Source organism: Capsicum annuum, chromosome 11 (genome assembly GCF_002878395.1).
Source record: "Capsicum annuum cultivar UCD-10X-F1 chromosome 11, UCD10Xv1.1, whole genome shotgun sequence".
In the NCBI taxonomy this organism is placed as follows: Eukaryota; Viridiplantae; Streptophyta; class Magnoliopsida; order Solanales; family Solanaceae; genus Capsicum; species Capsicum annuum.
This window is the reverse complement of record NC_061121.1, coordinates 182688608-182708235: the sequence shown is the minus strand read 5'-3', so window position 1 is coordinate 182708235 and position 19628 is coordinate 182688608. Positions and strand designations below refer to the sequence as shown.

At 33.2% G+C, this 19628-nt stretch overlaps 1 long non-coding RNA gene across 1 annotated transcript; it reads right to left on the bottom strand.

The window, feature by feature from the left end:
- Nucleotides 1–18168: 18168 nt before the first annotated feature.
- Nucleotides 18169–19622, bottom strand: LOC107847136. Its single transcript, XR_007046942.1, has 2 exons — nucleotides 18642–19622; nucleotides 18169–18432 (listed from the first exon to the last, which is right to left on the bottom strand). It is a non-coding gene; the product is annotated as an uncharacterized LOC107847136 (long non-coding RNA).
- Between the last annotated feature and the right edge of the window lie 6 nt (nucleotides 19623–19628).

The window sequence follows — 19628 nt, the reverse complement described above, 5'->3', positions numbered from 1 at the left end:
CAAAATATAAATGAAGCTGTTTAAATAATTTCATGTGATATTCAATGTGCACTATCTGTTTATTACGTGAATTTGTTCGTTACTATGTGTTATATGTTTAGGTTACAGAATACTTATATGTGAATATTACAGGATCGAATTTTTAATGGAGCCCTCCATTTTTATACTACACAGACAAACACTCATCATCGCACATATCAAACACAGAGGACACCCATTCATGCAGACCTCACTAATTTCAACACCCACGTGAATAGAAAAACTAGAGAGAGAGTGAACAGAGAGAAGGGAAAAGAGATAATGGAGAGAAGCGAATGGAAAATGAGAAAAAACACATCTATTTGATGAAGTATATCACCGGAATCATCGTCCCGTCAAGTAAAACAACCACCAACTGTCGGCAATTTGCTGGAATCTCCACGGGGAGATGCTGCTGTTACCTTTTCGACGGCTAATCCACCGAAGATCTGGCTGGAATCTTCACCACCAAGGGAGCCCAACTGGTGCCGCCTCTCTTCATTTCTTTCCCCGCTACTGGCGACACCACCAACGGTGAAATTATCTTCGAAAACCGTCTAAAAACACCAAATCAGTGAAGCCCATCGCATCAGATCTGACTAGAAAATGTTAATGCCGCCCCCTCTCTCTTGTTTGTAATAAATTTGGCCAAGAAGGCCATTCCTCGGTGGCGGTGGGACTTAGGAAGATGAACTTAGCGACAGTCAATGAAAAATGATAAAGAATGTGAAGATCTGGTTTTAGTTAATTTGATATTTAATTAAGATAACAAAAAAATATTTTATTTATTTAAGATAAAAGGTAATCCCTCCGTCCCATTTTACTCGTCCCAAATTTTCTAATTTGATGTCCCATTTTACTTGTCCTCTTTTACTTATGAAGACAAGGCAAAAAATTTTTTCCATTATACCCTTAATGTAATTGATTACTCCTTATTATTAGAATTCTTGAAAAATATTGCAAAGACTTTTTAAACTCTTCAAATATTAAAGAAACGGTGTTGGAAATTTACCAAGTCTTTAAGCAATTTGTTTAATGCATAAAAAAATGGTACTTAGGAAGATGAACTTAGCAACAGTTAATGAAAAATGGTAAAGAATGTGAAGATCTGGTTTTAGTTAATTTGATATTTAATTAAGATAACAAAAATATATTTTATTCATTTAAGATAAAAGGTAACATGCAATTGTGGATATGTTCTGATTTCTCTTAGATGGGTTCGTATAATATTTATCTAATTTTATTTAAATTATAAAGTGTAAGTTCTCCTATATTAGAAGTCACAGTGAGCAGGAGACCGTTGATATGTCTGCTTTTCAATTTCTTCGTGATTTTACTAGTTATATCACCCCAAATTAATTATTATATAATATTTACATATTAAAAAAATAATAATATTTAATAAAAGTAAAATAAATATTTATGACATGTTTGTTTCAGCTGCTTCAATCATAATTTACTATATCACTTTTAATTTTAGAAGTAAAAGTAAACAGGTTGGAGACCATCCACATGTCTGCTTGTCGATTTCTCCGTAATTTTATTATATCACCCCTAATTAATTATTATATGACTTTTACGTATTAAAAAATAATATTTAATAAAAAAAAGTAAAATAGATAGTTATGACATGTTTACTTGAGCTTCTTCAACCATAATTTTACCATATCACTCCTAACTAATTATTATATCATTTTAGTATTAAAAAATTATTAATATTTAATATTAAATTAACTTGATTTCTTATATGAGATCCACTTAAATTTTTTTTAACAAGTATTTTTATAGTAAATTTTCTATATCACTCCTAATTAATTATTATAAAATATTTAAGACATGTCTACTTCGGATTCGCTACTTCAATCATAAATTTATTATTTCACCCCTAGTTAATTATTATGCCCATCTAAGCGTTGTGTCAGTTAAATTGGAATATAGAAAAAAATATTATATATCACAATAATTAAAAAATTAAATTATTTTAAAAATATAATTGACTATCAATGCCACAAAAGTTTGAAAAAAGGCACTAATATATACTATTTAAAAATTATATAAAAACTACTATAAATTATAATACTATAATTAACAACTTAAATATGTAAAAAATAATTAATATGTTATATATTTCAAGAAAATATATTAAAAACATATTAATCACAATAATTAATAACTTAAAAAATTTAAAAGAAATAAAATATTTTGTTGACTCTTGAAATTATATCAGTGCTACTTAAATTAAAATAGAAAAAATAAATTATAAATCTCAATAATTAAAAACTTGAATTATTTTACAAATATAATTGACTATCAATGACACAAAAGTTTGGACAAAGGAGTAACATGTATTATTTGAAAAGTGCATAAAAGATATTCTAAATTAAAACAGTTAACTAACTTAAAATATTTTATTATGTATTTGATAATTACTATGTGAAAAGTAATAAAATTATAATAATTAATAATTATAAATATTTTTTTAAAAAAAATATAACAAAATTTGATTGTCTCTCGAAATTATATGGGTGTCATATTAACAATTTAAAATATTTTTTTACAAATTTCATTAATCTAAATCTAATAATATATGTCTAACTAAGAATTTACCAACCAAACAAATGAAAGTTTTAATTAAATAATAGAATTATACATAACGTAAAATTTTTAAGGATCAACATTGGAATAATGCGTAGCACGACGTAGCCACCTAGTTATATGAACGAGTTGGGCGGCTAAAGCAGGCTGCTCTCCATCGACATGCCTGCTTCATCTGCTTGCTCCATTATTTTACCATATAACCTCTAATTAATTATTATTTATTATATTCTTATATTATATAAGAGTGAGTTGGACCGTTGAAGTAGGTTGATCTCCATCAATATGTCTGCTTCAGCTGCTTGCTCTGTTATTTTACTATATCACCTCTAATTAATTATTACTTTCTCTGTTTAAAAAAGAATGACATAATTTGACTTGACACAGAGTTTAAGAAAATAAAGAAGATTTTTGAATCATATGGTCTTAAATTAAAGATATGTCAAATGTACCACAATTTCCTTCAATCTTGTGGCCTTAAACATGTCATGTAGAAAGTTAAAATTAAAAAATTGTTAAAAAGAAAAATAGTCATTCATTTTTAAAACAGAGGGAATATGTTGTTATAAGTTATATAAAGCGAGTTGGGCGGCTAAAGCAGGATGCTCTCCGTCGACATGCCTACTTCAATTGCTTGCTCCGCTATTTTACTATATTACTCATAATTAGTTATTATAAGTTATTTAAATATTAACAAATTAAAAATATGTAATAAAAAAAGTAAATTAGACATTTAGGACTGTCTGCTTCAACTGCTTCAATCGTAATTTTACTAAATATCACCCTAATTAATTATTATAAGTCATTTAAATATTAAAAAATTAATTATTATTATAAGTCATTTAAATATTAAAAAATAATATTTAATAATAAAAGGTAAAATAGATATAAAATGATAAGTTAACATTTGATGTTTTAAATTAACTTCACGTCTTATATGAGGTCATTTAAAAAAAATTCACAAGTATTGTTATAATAATTTTGCTATATCACTTTTGATTAGTTGTTGCGAATCATCTAAGATATATCTGTTTCGCTGGTTCAATCGTGATTTTACTATATCACCTCTATTTAATTATTATGGTCATCTAAGCATTATTTCACTTAAATTGAAATAAAAGCAAAAGTTTTATAAATCACAATAATTAAAAACTTAAATTATTTAAAAATATGTAATTAACTATCAATGCCACAAAAGTTTCGACAAGAAGAGTAACATATATTATTTGAAAATTACAAATTTTATTTGTGTCGCATAAATTGAAATAAAAGAATAACATATACTGAATCCTTGTTATCTGAAAAACAGTAATATAGACCCATCGAATTTTGCTTTTCACACTCTTTATTAATTTATATATTTGTAGAGTTTAATTTTGACCGTGAATTAAATTTTTAAAATAAATTTATATATTTGAATGATAAATCACAATAATTGATAATTTAAAATATTTTAAGAATATATCCAAAAATTACCCTGAAAAATAAATTTATTTAAATTTTAAAAGTAAAAAAGATGTAGCATTAATTGATATGATTATTATTATAATATTAATTTATGACAAATGTGCTTCTTCTAACTAGTATTTGATAAGTTAGATTGTAATTTGTTATTTAATAGATTTATTTTTATTTTTATTATTGTAGTGTTGTTATGCTAATTAAGTATAAAAACTTTTCACGTTTAATTTGATTTAGTCTATATGACGTGATTTTATATATAAAATTTAGGGAATCTTAATTAATGGGCATATTATTATTATTATTATTATTATTATTATTAATTATCATTAATAAAATTTATTAATTATTTATTAAATTTTTTATCCTTTTAAATGATTTTTACTCAATTTTTTTGTTTAAGTTAAATAATATGTCAAACAAATAATTGTTACGAGTTTATAAAAGATAAATCAATGTTTTAACGTTAGGTAAATTTTAGGCATGTTTATAATATTCGTCTCAATTAAGAATGCGACACACACATCTTTTCGGAACATTTAAAATTCAAGAATCCAATAATGCATCTTGACAAATATTTTTATAAAATTAATTTTCACCGATTTATTTAATACAAGAGTTTTAAATAACTTTCGTGCATTAAAAATGAGCGAATTTAGGCCCTGACATAATTTTTTAAAATAGTTTAAATCAAGCAATAGTCAACAAAAGCGACCGTGCAAGAACTAAGAGACTCGAGGGATGCCTCACACCTTTCCTTTGGTCAACAGAATTCCTTACCGGTCTTCTATTTTCGCAGACCAATAAAAAAGTCATATCCTTCTGATTAGGGATTCAAAAAGGTGACTTGGAACACCATAACTCGATTCCAAGTGGCGACTCTAAAAATAAATAAATGAATCCCTATTCAAAATCGTCACTTTAATTGAAAAAATCCTTCGACTTAACCTTCGAACGAAAAAGGGGTGTGACATCTCTGGCAACTCTGTTGGGGACTAATAAGAATTCGAGTTTTTTATATTGACTTATACTTGTTTTAATTATTATTGATATTTTGTTTTTTGGCCTTATGTGCAACTTGTCACTTATTTACAGCTTTGATATTGATTGAACTGTATTATGTACTGTGTTCTCATGCGCACCCCCTCTGAGTCTCTGAAATAGGATAGAAGAAATGTAGCGCATGCATCCTATTTTCTTTTTGAGATAGCCGAAGTGTCAAGGGACCTGGTGAAGGATTATATTCACACATGTTAGGCGGGGTTCAGATCGGCAACGAAAGCGTTGTTGCCCTGCTACCGACCAAGTTGTCCCTCCCCGGCTCGAGTGTCCGCTCGGATAAGCTAGTCTAGACACCTATCCCTATTAAGCTTAAACTTAGAAGAACTGAAAACTCAGAATCTGGTTATCCTTATTAGGTGTCACTTTATTTGAATCATATGTATTTAACTTAGCGGGACTAGACATAAGGGTCGGGTCTGTCTATGTAATACCCCGAAGTTTTCTAACTAATTTTGTCCCAAGAATGGCAAGTATTAGCTTCTAAATTGAATAATGTTTATTCCATAGAGAATTTTCAAGATTTTCACTTTTAGTTATGTGGGAAATTCAATAAGCTTTCCATCGATATAAGATTTGCCCAAATCCGATAACCGAGTAAGAAGTTATGACTATTTCAAGTCCCCATCGTAAAACACCATCATCTCAGTCTGTGACGCATCGCGCCATAAGCCAAAATTACATTCGTCAATTTCCAATAAGACTCCGCGATTTCACCGAGTCGCAGAGGGCTCCCAAATCCTAATTGTCAAAATCCAGTGAAGCTCCGCGATATCCTCGCGTCACGCCATCATTCAATTTCCCATTTGTCAAAGTCCAGTGACACGGCGCGATAGCGCCGTATCACACCAGGGGTCCAGGTCGGGAAATTTTCACAAAAATCAAAAGACGCGTCCAGGGTTAAATGAGTCTTTTCCCATGATTTTAGTTCATCCTTCAACACAAAATTTAATCCTACATGACCTAAGGATATCATTATTCACTCTATTTTCCTAAATTGAGTTACTCTCTCTCAAGCCAAAAAACCCTAACTCTCAAATTCAAGGGCCAAATCACAAGAACTCTCCATCAATCCTTCCAAATTCATTAACTCAAGTATGTCAAGTGTTGATTCATAGGTCCTTTTCACCCATGAAGCTCAAGAATCTTTTTTCAAAGTTCAAGTGTATGGATTTTTATGAATCCCATATTGGGTTTGCTTTTGTTCATGTTTATAATGACCAATTGAATTCTAATCCATGTTTGGTGATGAATTTTATGTGGAATTAGTTTTTATATGATTAGATTCATGTGAACCCATGATCAAACCCTTGGATTGTGAAATTAGAATTGAATCATGATGTTTACTTGTTGTGCAATGTGGTCTACATATACTAGTTTATTATGTGCTTGATGAATTGCTATGTGAACTAATAAGAGAAGAAATCATGCCATGATTAGTTGATGTGTAAGTGTTAGGTAAATTGTCCATGTGATTGGATTAATGCCATGATATAGTATGCAATTATGTATTCCCCATTCATGTACAAGTGATACACCTTAAGTGTTCTTGAAATGTCTTAATGAATAAATTTTGAGTATATACCCATTATTGGGCTTTTAGGCTTGTGTCATGATTTACATATTATGCTATCGAGTCTTGGGGGTATTTAATACCCGATAATTTAGTTGTATGCCTAGAGCCTGTGACATATTTTCACGATATCCTCAGTCAATCCATATTCAGTAGAATTCAGTCAGTCATGTGACTCATAAAAACTCTGTAAACTCAGTAATCCCAGTTATCTCAGAAAGCTCAGTACTTCAGTAATCTCAGTAGTATTCCATCGGTAAATGAAACTCAATGAACTTAGTCTAGTTCAGTTCAGTTAATCATGTTTAGTGTCTATTCAGATGGGAGTAAAATTTAGCACCGAGTGAACCCAATGGTGAGGACACACACTGACAGTTGAGGGTGTGATCCTTAGAAGCAATCCTTGCGTTCCAGAATTATGCAGCCAGCATAGGTCGAGATATCAACATTGGCAGATGAGGGTTGATGAGGTGGATAAATATTGTCAGATGATGGTCTCACCGTTCTCTTTTGGGGACACTGTTAGATGAGGGTCACACACAGTTTGTCTTTACCAGTGGTGCGCTATTGACATCCTTCCAATTGGGGTTACAAATTAGACCCCAACCTAGATATATTGCTTTATTTGGGGCATGTCAGTTAGATGACTACTTCTCATAGTTACAGTTTCAGACTCAATCTTAGTAATAGAACTCAGATAGTTTTTTAGAATTTTAGGACTGTCTGATATAGTCAACTCAGAACAGTACGAAACTCAGTTAGTTCCATCAGAACCTAGACTGTCAGATACAGTCGCACAATATTAGTTATATCAGTTATCAGTGACTCATGTTATCAGTAATCAGACTCAGTAGTCAGTACCATCACGAATTCAGTCATAGTCACTTATTCATGCATGTATTTTCACATTCATGTTATTCAGTCAGTTAGCATTGTCCATACATTTGAACCCTTTGTATTTAACTTACCTCACTTGCATACCAGTACATTCAAATGTACTAACGTATTTGCGCTATGGTGTTTTATACCATAGGTTCAGAAGCACGGGCTCCAAAGCATCAGTAGCATCCCAGTGCTTAGTAGTCAGAGTCAGCAGTGAATCTTCATCTTTCAAAGACATGAGCATTATTCTATCATTTCAGTACATAGTTTATTGTAGTAGTTGGAGTTAGTTAGGGACATATCCCATCAACTCCTTATTCAGACAGTTAGAGGCTTTTCAGACTATCATTATTAGACAGTTATTTCAGTTATTTTGGGTATTTCATACCCCACCCAGATGTTATATTTTGTCAGATACTATGTCTCAGTTTTGAACCTTATAGCCTTTCAGCCTTTATTTCTGCATTTATACAGTATATTATGTAGTGTTTATGTACAGATATCAGTCATGAGTTAGCTTTTGGTCCTTCAGGGTCATGAGCACCGTATAGCATTCCGGGTACCAGATTCAGGGTGTTACAGTCTAGGACAGGTAACCTACTTTATAAAGACCAACATATGTATCCTGCGCGCTCTTTGACATTTGTTTGGAAGGCTATTTATTTGTTGACCGACTTTATGTAACTTTAAAATGCAAGAGATTAAATTATCCTCACATTTAGAATTTAAAAGAAAGAAAAATTTTAGTAACATAGTTTTACGGTCTTCATGAACTACGAGGGTTTGATTCTCACTCTTTAGTGAGATACGTAGGAAATCCTACTTGGGATATGACCCTGTATTTTAAAAAATATATATTTATTCACAAATTTATTGAAGGATATTTTTGAAAAAAAATAACAATAAAAATAATTATTTTCATGAATATTATTATCTTTATCTTTATTTTTATTTTTTTTATCCTCAAAATTAATTTTAATACAAATCTTAATAGCCTGAACCTTTAGGGGTCGTGACTTGTGAGCTGAATTTTATAAAGTAATAAAATATGTAGACGTATATCTTAATAGTCCCGAATCTTTAGGGGTCGTGAGGCTGAAATTTTAATTCAACTTCATACATAAAACAATCATTCTTCTTTTCTTTATTTCTAAATCATTTTATTTTATTTTTCTTTTGCTTTTTTAAGTGTACTTAGGGAGTATTGTCTCCAAACATATAATTAAAATTGTCTAGAGATCTGTTATTGCAAAATGTTTGATAGAGTCGATTTAAATATGTGTTTTTCCTGAAAAAAATTATCATTCATGTTTCTTTCACTTTGATTTTTGATAAAATTGTTCTTTGCATCTAAGGCCCAATTTAATGGTCTCACCAGTTCTCACGAGTCAAGTTAAATTTTTTTTTCAAAAATTAATAAATTAAGTTCTGCCTAAGTCTAGACATTTATTAATTTCATGTCCTTATCAATAGGTATAAAATATCTCCTTCTGTTCGTGGAAAGCGTCGAAAGAGAAAGAGGGATGGGAGTATACCACTTCAGGTTGTAGATTGTACCCCTCTGTAGCTTTGGTTGTGGTGGAACGAAATGAAATTTAATTATGCTGAGATACATAAGTATTTGGGTTTTTTGACAAGTATCATGACAATCAACCCAAATAGGGAGGTGATTGATGCATTGCTGAATTTTTGGGACTCGGGGAATAATGTATTCTGCTTTTCAGATTTTCAGTTGACACCAACTTTATAGGAGATAGCGGGCTATGTTGGATATGGGGATATGCGTTGAAAAAAACTTATATCCCCAAGACTCATCTCGATAAACAGATCCAGCAAGCTTATGAACATACGAAACTCAAAAGAAGAATCAATGAAAAAAGGTTGGGTCTCCTTGCAGTTTTTGTACGACAGATACGGAAGGCAAGAGGGGTTTGAAAAGTACGGTAAACAGCTTTGTAATAAGGGGAGTTTTGAGATTTGGAAAGTTCACAGACGATTTGCATTCATGGTAGCCTTTTTAGGCACTATGGTCTTCCTGAGGAGAGAAGAAAAAATTAATATTCATTTAGCTAGAGTGGTATATATACTGATTAAGAAAGATTACACTATGGTACCAATGATCTTGGCTGATATTTACCGTGCTCTGACAGTTTGTCGGAAAGAAAAGAGTTTTTTCGAGGGATGTAATATCTTTCTATAGATGTGGATTATAGAGCATCTTTACCGACGCCCTACAATGGTAATATTTAATCCTGAAAGATTCAATCATATCAATGATTATGAGAAAAGGGTGGAGAAATATAAGTGTCCAAAAGGAATTAGAGATTGTAATAAGCTTTTTCGTTCTCTGATGGCAGATAAAATCACTTGGAATCTCCCTTGGTTCCTTTGGAGGCAAGTCATACATAATTCTGTCATTCGGCCGTTCTTGTTATTAATGGGTATTAGGGGTGTTCAACTGTATGTTCCATTGAGAGTTTTACGTCAGTTAGGCAAACGTCAAGTAATTCCTATAACGGAAAATATGACTGAGTTTGTATTTGAGGCCAGACCAGAGATTCCGCTTCCGGAGGGATTGGCCCAGCAGATTTGGGATGGTTGCCGTATCATAGGAATTGAAATAATGGTCATAGAGTGTGAGAAAGGAGAAGTACACCCAGACTACCGTGAATGGTTTGAAGAACAATTGAGTCCACCAGTCAGACTAGAAAGAACGGTTAAAAAACCTATAGATCAAAAAGTTGCAATCAGGATAGGGATCGAGAGAGCCATGCGAGTACATCATGTAGCGAACTTAGCTTTGCGAGCGGAATTAGAGCATGCTAGGGCAAAAATAGAAGAACAACAAAGAGAATTTGCTGAAGAGAAAGCTAAGTCAGAGTATGTTGAGGTTGCACTTCAGGGATAAATTAAATTGGCTACCACTAGGGGGTCACATGTTACAGAACTTGCCGCATATCGCCGACAATAGTTGCAAGAAGTTGAAAAGAACATGCAAGAAGAATTTGACCGAGAGAGATCTCAGTGGATCCGTGAAAGAGGGATATTGCAAGAACAGTTGGAGGTTGCTTCTGCTCGTGAACAACGTGTAAGAGATATAGTTGATTCACGAGATTGACAACCCAAGAATGGGATCAGGCCTTCAGTTCCCTTCGAGGGAAGGTCCATTATGTAGCATAGGATATTACCAGAACGGGTTTGGATTATCAGCAGTTGGATCGTGAAGATTTTTTAGCACAAGTACCAGCCTTCGCACAGCGTCTCACCACTTCATTGGAGGACATATACTTGGGTTTAGGAGGTCATATTAAGCCGAAGTCTTCTTGATTGAGCATGTTGAAGCTACAAGAATCAGTTGAAGACTTTGAGACATTGGGGTTCAATTGTATGAGTGGATAGTTATTTTCTTTGTCATAGTTTTTCAGTTTCAGTTTAAAAACTTCTTGTTCAGATGTCAGTTAGTAGGTTTTATCTTGGGAGTTGGGTCATTTATTTTATCATATTTGTATTTAAAAATTATGGAATGTAATGAAATTGACCGTTTATTCCTATATATATTATATAAATTTTACTTTACTAACTTTATTTATTTTCTTAAAAAAAATCTTCAATAATTTTTTCCCGAACTACGCAAGATTTGATTTATGTCCTGGCATGATACGTAGGAAACCCTTTAAAGGGTTCGATCAAATTTTTTCAAAAAGTGCGCCTAAAAAGTTGGGATGAAACATAAAGACTTCCATGATAGGTTAGAAAATGCATCTAGAAGCATAACATACAACGTGACATTATAATGTGTTAAATATATAACATTCACCCGTTTTCTACTTGGTTACAAAAAAGATAAAGTAGTTGGTGGTTGGTTTATGGTTTAAACCGGCATCATATCCGTACAAGACCAGATACAAGGGAAAAAGAAAAATGACCCGCAAATAGAGTGTAGGATCTCACAGTGAGGAGGAGCAAAATCAGTTGATTTTGCAAGAACTAGCATCAATGGAAGAGATTAAATTATTGAAATAATAGATGGCGGAGATGTATCGAGCTCGATTGAATGGACAAGGCCCGCCTTCCTTAATCCTTGGACTTACAAATACAAATGATCCAAATTCCGCCCAAGCTCAAACTAGTAATCCATTTTACCCGCCTGGTTTCAGCCCATTTGCTAATGTGTCTGGCGTTGCTGGTACTTCTACCATGCGCCTACCAAATTTGTCTGTCACAAATAACCAACTTTTCACTTTTGTAGCACCAGCTACTGCGGGTCTTCAATCGACAACACAGAAGAATATGGGAGAACCAAGTCATGATCTGTTGTATCCTCCCGAAATAACTTTCAAACCTCAAAATCCACATTATCATGCTCATCAACATGATTCTCTTATTGTGATTGAAAAGATTGTTAAGAATGAGGAACAAGAAGAAATGGCTAGGAAAGTAAGAAGTTTGGAGCAGAGTATGAGAAATATGCAAGGATTAGAAGGACCAAAAAGTGTTTCATACAAAGACTTGTGTATGTTTTTGGATGTCCATTTGCCGATGGGGTTTAAAATGCCCAAGTTTGACACATACGAAGGTCTTGGCGATCCTGTGGCTCACTTAAAAAAGTTCTGCAATCAATTAAGGGGAGCAGGAGGAAAAGAAGAATTGCTCATGGCTTACTTTGGAGAAATCCTAACAGGAATAGCCTCTGAATGGTTTATTGACCAAGAAATTTCCCGTTGGCACGTGTGGTATGACATGGCTCAAGATTTTGTTCAACAATGTCAACATAACATTGAGTTAGTGCCAGATCGCACTACGCTTGCCAACATGAGAAAAACATGACTGAAAGTTTCTGAAAATATGCCGTTAGATGGAGAGAGCAGGCTTCAAGAGTCAGACCATCGATAAAGGAATTTGAAATAATCGATATCTTTCTGCAAGCACAAGAGCCTGATTATTTTTATCACTTACTTTTGACTATTGGGAGAATATTTGCTGAAGTTATTAAAGTTGGAGAGATGGTAGAGAATGGAATAAAATCAAGAAAGATCATCAGCCAAGCCGCTTTGAAAGCAACAACATAGGCAATTCAAAGTGGTGCGGGAAGTTTCAGGGGAAAGAAAAGAAAAGAAGATGTAGCAACTGTAGTGCTAGGTCCACGATAAAATTGGAGAGGTGTGCATCAACCATACACACAAAATCCATTATATTTCATTCCATCCCCCCAGTATCATATTTATAATGCATAACCATATGTTCGGACTCCTTCTTACTCGCAATGACGTGCACCAGCCATCCAAAATCATTCACCGATCCCACAAGTTCAAAGAGGCCCTCTATACCTACTTTTTGGCCTAGAGCAGACTTCAAGATGTCTAACATGGGCAAAGATAATTTCGCTCCTATTAGAATATCTTACGCCAGTTTGTTTCAGATGCTGAGGAAGATAAATGTGCTAAGTCCAATTGAGAGAAGGATCCCGAATCCTCCCCTAAAGAACTTAGATTATTCTAGAAGATGTGAATACTATTCTGGTGCCCTGGGACATGACATAAAGAAATGTTGGTATCTGAAAAGAGCCATTCAAGAGTTGATTAACACCTAACAGATCATGGTGCAAAGTCTGGATGCTCCAAATATCAATCAAATTCCGCTGCCAAATCATAATAAATAAACATGCTCGAAGTGATACCCAGTAGTGAAGATGTTGCGATTTCTTTCAAGCCTATCATTAAAATTAAATCTGATTTGGAAAGATCAGCAAATGTTGTAGATTTAATGAAAGAAAAAACTGCAAAAGTGGAAGAGGTGATAACAAAGCCTAAATCACCAAATATTCCCTTGGTCATAGGGAAGGAGATTCCAGAAAGTGTTGGGTCAAGTCAAGTAAAACCAAATCTCATTATTCCTGGAAGATCCACTAAGCCTTTTTTAATCATAAAAGGAGCTCCCACAACTCCCATTGTTATTAAATCAGCGTCACAGCTGTCTATGCTTAATACAAAGGCAGTCCCCTAGAATTATGATCACGTTGTGGTGATGCACAAGGGGAAAGAAATAATTGAAGAAGTTGAAATAGGGGGATTAACTCAATCTGGGAGATATTATGCCCCAATAAAGTTAAGAAAGAATAAACAAGCCAATAAAGAACGAATGACAATCAAAAAGCCAGTTACTGATGAAGAGGCAGAGAAATTCTTAAAGAAAATAAAATTGCCAGAATACTCTGTTGTAGAACAGTTGAAAAAGACGTCAAACACAGATTTCTTTATTTTTTTATTGATATATTCAAAGGATCACTGGAAGGCTATAATGAAGATTCTTAATGAGGCAAGTGTTCCCAGTGAAATTAAAGTGAATCAGCTAGAAAAAGTTGTTGGAAAGATCCTTAAAGTAAATAAGATCATTTTCTCAGACGACGAATTGCCTGTAGAAGATACTGGACATAATGAAGGTCTCTATATTACTGTGAAATGTGAGCATTCATTCGTCACTCGAGTGTTTATTGATAGAGGATCAAGTGCTAATATTTTTCCTATGTCAATTTTGCAAAAGTTAAAAATTAATGTGGAAAGGATCCGACCTAACAATATATGCGTCAAAGGTTTTAACGGCTAAAACACTGATGCCCTTGGTGAAATAGAACTCATACTGATTTCCAAGTGCTGAACATTGATGCTTCATATAATATGTTATTGGGAAGGCCATAGATTCATAGGGCTAAAGCAGTTGCATCAATATTGTACCAAATAGTCAAATTTGAACATGACAGGCAAGAAATAGTTGTTCATGGTGAAGGAGACTTATCCTAGTATAAAGACTATTTTGTTTCCTCCATCGAAGAAGATACTGCAGATAGAGTATTAATTCACCTAGCTTCTGAGGTAGTGGCTGTTGAGCATATCCTCGAGGGGAATCTCATCGCAAGACCACAATTGTCCTCTGCTCTGTTATGGTAGTAAATGAAATGTTGAAGCATGGTTTAGAACCAGGGAAAGGTCTAGGGATATTTTTGCAAGGCAGGGTTCATCCAATAAACCTCCACAGAACTTTGGTACTTTTGGTTTGGGATATGAGCCCACTGCTGAAGACCTAGAGAAGGCTAAAAAGTGTAGGAAAGAGTCATGGTCACTTACCAAGCCGATACCCCCACTTCACGAGTGTTTCATCAAAGTTAATGTTGTTGGATCCTCCATATTACCTGTTGTAGAGTCAATTAATGATGATGATACAGAGTTGATTGGTCTTTTTCAAAACATGTTCATTGAAGCTAATATAATTGAAATTGGGGAAGGTACCAACAATACAAATATGCAGTTTATCGACCCTGATGTCCAGCTTAACAATTGGGAGGCCACTCCTCTCCCTACTGTGAAGGAGTCTTGGTTTTTCTTTCAGTCTTAGTAGTTTCTTTGTTTTTCTTTGTATAATTTAAATCATTCTAGGATTATAATTCAGATCTTTAACTTGGTATTTTAGGTTAAAACTCTTTCTATATTTGTTTTAAATGAAGTGCAGTTTTCCTTTGTTTTATTTTGTGTCCAATATTTAATTATTTATTTTCTATCATACAGTTCTTTCTATGCCGATTCTAATGATATGACATGCATGAAAAATTGTAACCATATTTAAAAAAATAATCTAATTATGAAATAATGAATAAAGAAGTTGAATATGATGAGGAGGAAGTATTTGAGGATATAAGCAAAAATTTCAAACAGTTTGAGAATAAGTCAAATCCCAATTTGGATGAAACTGAGGTGATCAATTTAGGAGATCGTAAAAATATTAGGGATACTAAGATAAGTGTACATGCTTAACCACAATAAAATAAAGCTATAAGTGAAGCTTTGTTTGAGTACAAAGACATCTTTGCATGGTCTTACGATGATATGCCCAATTTAAGCACTGATTTGGTAGTTCATAAGTTGCCAATTGATCCTGCTTTCCCTCCTGTCAAGCAAAAGTTAAGGAAGCTTAAGACTGACATGAGTGTAAAAATCAAAGAGGAAATCACGAAGCAACTTGAAGCAAAAGTCATTCGAGTAGCCCAATATCCTACTTGGTTGGCAAATATTGTATCTATTCCAAAGAAGGATGGCAAAGTTTGGATGTGTGTTGATTATCGTAACCTAAATAAAGCAAGTCTAAAAGATAATTTTTCACTTCCCAATATTCATATTTTGTTGGACAACTGTGCCAAACATGATCTTGCATCTTTTGTGGATTGTTATGCGGGGTATCACCAGATCATTATGAATTCATAAGATGCGGAAAAAACATCATTTATCATGCCATGGGGAACATATTACTATCGAGTTATGCGTTTCGAATTAAAAAATGTTGGGGCAACTTACATAGGGGCAATGACCACAATGTTTTATGACATAATGCACAAAGAGATTGAAGTTTATGTGGGCGACGTGATCATTAAATCAAGAGAGCAATCTGACCATGCCAAAGATCTGTGGAAATTCTTTGAAAGGCTTTGAAGGTATGATCTCAAACTTAACCTAGCGAAATGTGTATTTGGAGTCCCATGGGGAAAACTGTTGGTTTTATAGTCAATCGTTGTGGCATTGAGTTAGATCCTTCAAAAATAAAAGCTATTCAAGATTTGCCTCCACCAAAGAACAAAACGGAGGTGAGATTACTTAGAAGGTTGAATTATATCAGTAGGTTCATTGCCCAACTCACGATAACCTATGAGCCGATTTTTAAATTATTGAAAAAGAATGCTAAGGTTGAATGGACTGAAGAATATCAAAAGGCATTTGACAGAGTTAAGAGGTACTTGTCGAATCCGCTTATTTTGGTTCCTCCAGAGCCAGACAGACCCTTGATATTATATATGTATGTGTTAGATAATTCTTTTGGCTGTGTATTGGGTCAAAATGATGTCACGGGTAGAAAAGAACATGCCATCTACTATCTCAGCAAAAAATTTACCACTTATGAGGCTAAGTACACTCTTCTTGAAAAGACATGTTGCGCCTTAACTTGGGTAGCACAAAAGCTGAAGCATTATTTGTCATCTTATACTACCTACCTCATTTCTCATATGGATCCTTTAAAGTATATTTTTCAAAAGCCTATGTCTATAGGTAGACTTGCGAAATGGAAGATACTACTCACAGAGTTTGATATTGTCTGTGTGACACGAACTGCAATGAAAGCTCAAGCCTTGGCGGATCATTTGGCTGAAAATCCTATGGATGAAGAACATGAGCCTTTGAAGACTTATTTTTCGGATGAAGAGGTATTGTTTATTGATAATGTTTTTTCTAACGATTGCCATTCAGGCTGGAAGTTGTTCTTTGATGGAGCCGCTAATGTAAAAGGAGTAGGGATAGGGGCAGTTCTTATTTCTGAATCAGGACTATATTATCCTACAACAGCACAACTTCGATTCTACTGTACCAATAATATGGTAAAATACGAAGCTTGCATTATGGGTTTAAGACTAGCCATTGATCAGCTAAATGAAATGTTAATTTCCAGATTTTCCGGTGAAAGCGGAACGTTTCTTAGTTTCGACTCTGCAGAGGATGACACCAATAATTACTATCAAGAAGATTACTTGAATACACTAACACCAAGTGGTCTACCTCCTCACAGGTATGCTCTTTATTATTTAGTAATATAGAACTGTATTTTTTAATCAAATTTTCTGCAACATAAAAATATGTATGGTTCATAGACTGGATTACATAGAAAAATATTCTTACTATTGGTTAACTTGTATTCAACAATTACTAACTATATGCAAGCTTTCATTTCATTTGATTTAGCAAGGACATTAAAGAATTGAAGTAATCACATGCGATCATTGATTAGTCATAATAGTGTCTGGGAATTTTAGAGTACGCAGCAGTAATTTCATCCCGTGATTGTATGAAATCCTAGAGAGAGAATCTTGCACTTCTTTAGGTAATGACTAAAGAAAATTTGAGAAAAAAAATCAGCATCTTCTTGGCTTTTTCTTTCAGAAAAGATCAGCTGAATCTTTATCCGTGACTCCATTCTTATTTTCAATAAAATTTAATTAGATGAATCATTGTAATAAAGAATTTGAACTATTATTTAATTTTTATTAGTTTAAAATCTAAGTTGTTAGGATTCTCTATTAAAACTGATCATGTCTTTGTTGGATTCCTCAAAAGTTATATATTTTTGAAGAATTTGATACTAGAGTATTGTGATACATTTTAGAGGCTGGATCGCACCATATATAGGTCAAGATCAGTAGACACTTTCCAACAACAACAATCCAGTGTGTCCTACAAAATAGGATCTTGGAAGGTAGAGAAGTTGCTTCCAATAGACCCTCGTTCATGGATAATAACAACAAACAGATAGTAACAAAACATGAACTATCACAAATCTACACAACCAAATCAAGAAACCCTCTACATACACCCAAAAAATTAATCAAGAAAACACCAAAAACAAACCAAATTCAAGAATCACCAATTGGGTATCAAATCATTTCACTAATTAAACATCAAATAAAGAGAGATTATGCAACGGACATCGGTGAAGTACGAAGAGAGGACAACTAGAAAAATGACAGTAGACCAAACAAAAGCACCAAGAGCAATAACATGAGCTCTATTATAACGAGGAGAAAGACATACAACCAATAGGTAACAAATACATTGAACCAATGATCTAAAGAGAATAAGTGAACCAATACTAATAAGATCAGTATGCAACTCCTTGCCAAATTCTTTATAAACACCAGGTAACAATGTCTCATCAGCTTTCTCCATCATACAAACAACATTCATCAATACTTCAACTGCGATTTCTTGCATCAACTGAAGCTCCATCTCCTTTGTAGGTGGTTCAGACTTTAACTTTTTAACAAAATGTCAAGAACAAAAATGAATGTATTAAGAAAAAATATTAACATGTTGAAAGTTACTATAAACATATAGCTATAGTTCTATTACTTATATGATCTTTATATTAGCACATTGATTGGAAACTTATTATTCAAATTCTTCACAGTATAGTTCTAACAACATTTTATTGGTTTGCAGCTTGGTTTTGAAAAAAAATGTACCTATCATGTTACTAAGAAATTTAGATGCTTCCAATGGCTTGTGTAATGACACAAGAATGATATGTAGAGGTCGTGATAAGAACGTCATACATGTAGAAATAATGATCGGGCAAAATGCTCTCAAACATGTGTTTATCCCACAAATCTAGCTATCAACTCCTGAAAATGAAGGTTACCCATTCAAATTCATTAGAAAATAATTTTCAGTGCGACTGTGCTTTTCAATGACGATAAACAAAGCACAGGGACAGACAATACCAACTGTTGGATTGTACTTACCACATGTTTTTTCACATGGACAGTTACATGTTGCCCTTTCAAGAGGAATATCAATGTCATCGACAAAGGTTTTGGTCATGACGGAGCAGCCAAAGCGGAAAAAAGGAACATACATCAAAAACATCATCTATAAAGAGATCTCAGGTAAGATACAACACATGAAATTACCTGATACAAATTTTTTTTTACACCTAATATATTATTACTGACTCACCTCAAATATTCGTGTTCACAGGTTCAGGAGATACACAATTACATTAGATTGAGCTATTCTGGCAAAGTAATGATATTTATTCTTTTATTTAAAGTGCCTTTAATGTATCTAGACTCATAAAAAGATATTTAGTTGCATCATTCAACAATTATGTTTTGTTTCTATTATTCTCTTCTGGTTTAAAATTAAGCATAAATTTTACAAAACAGTCAACGGCAGAACACTTTGATAGTTAGGCAAAAATACTAATGTAGTACATTACGACATGAAGCATTTAGGTAAAGAAAAGTATATGTATACTCACTACTTTCTTCAAGGTTGAAACTACTGCAAGCTGCTGATATATTGTTAGTCGTGCTAAAAACCATCTGATCCACACACCAAATGAACCAACTATAACGGCTAGCCACAACTGTGCTTTTGGGATGCACCTGCTAGCGATGTTGTAACAAGTAGTAGAAAGAATATAACTATTAAATGGCACTTCCAACTAT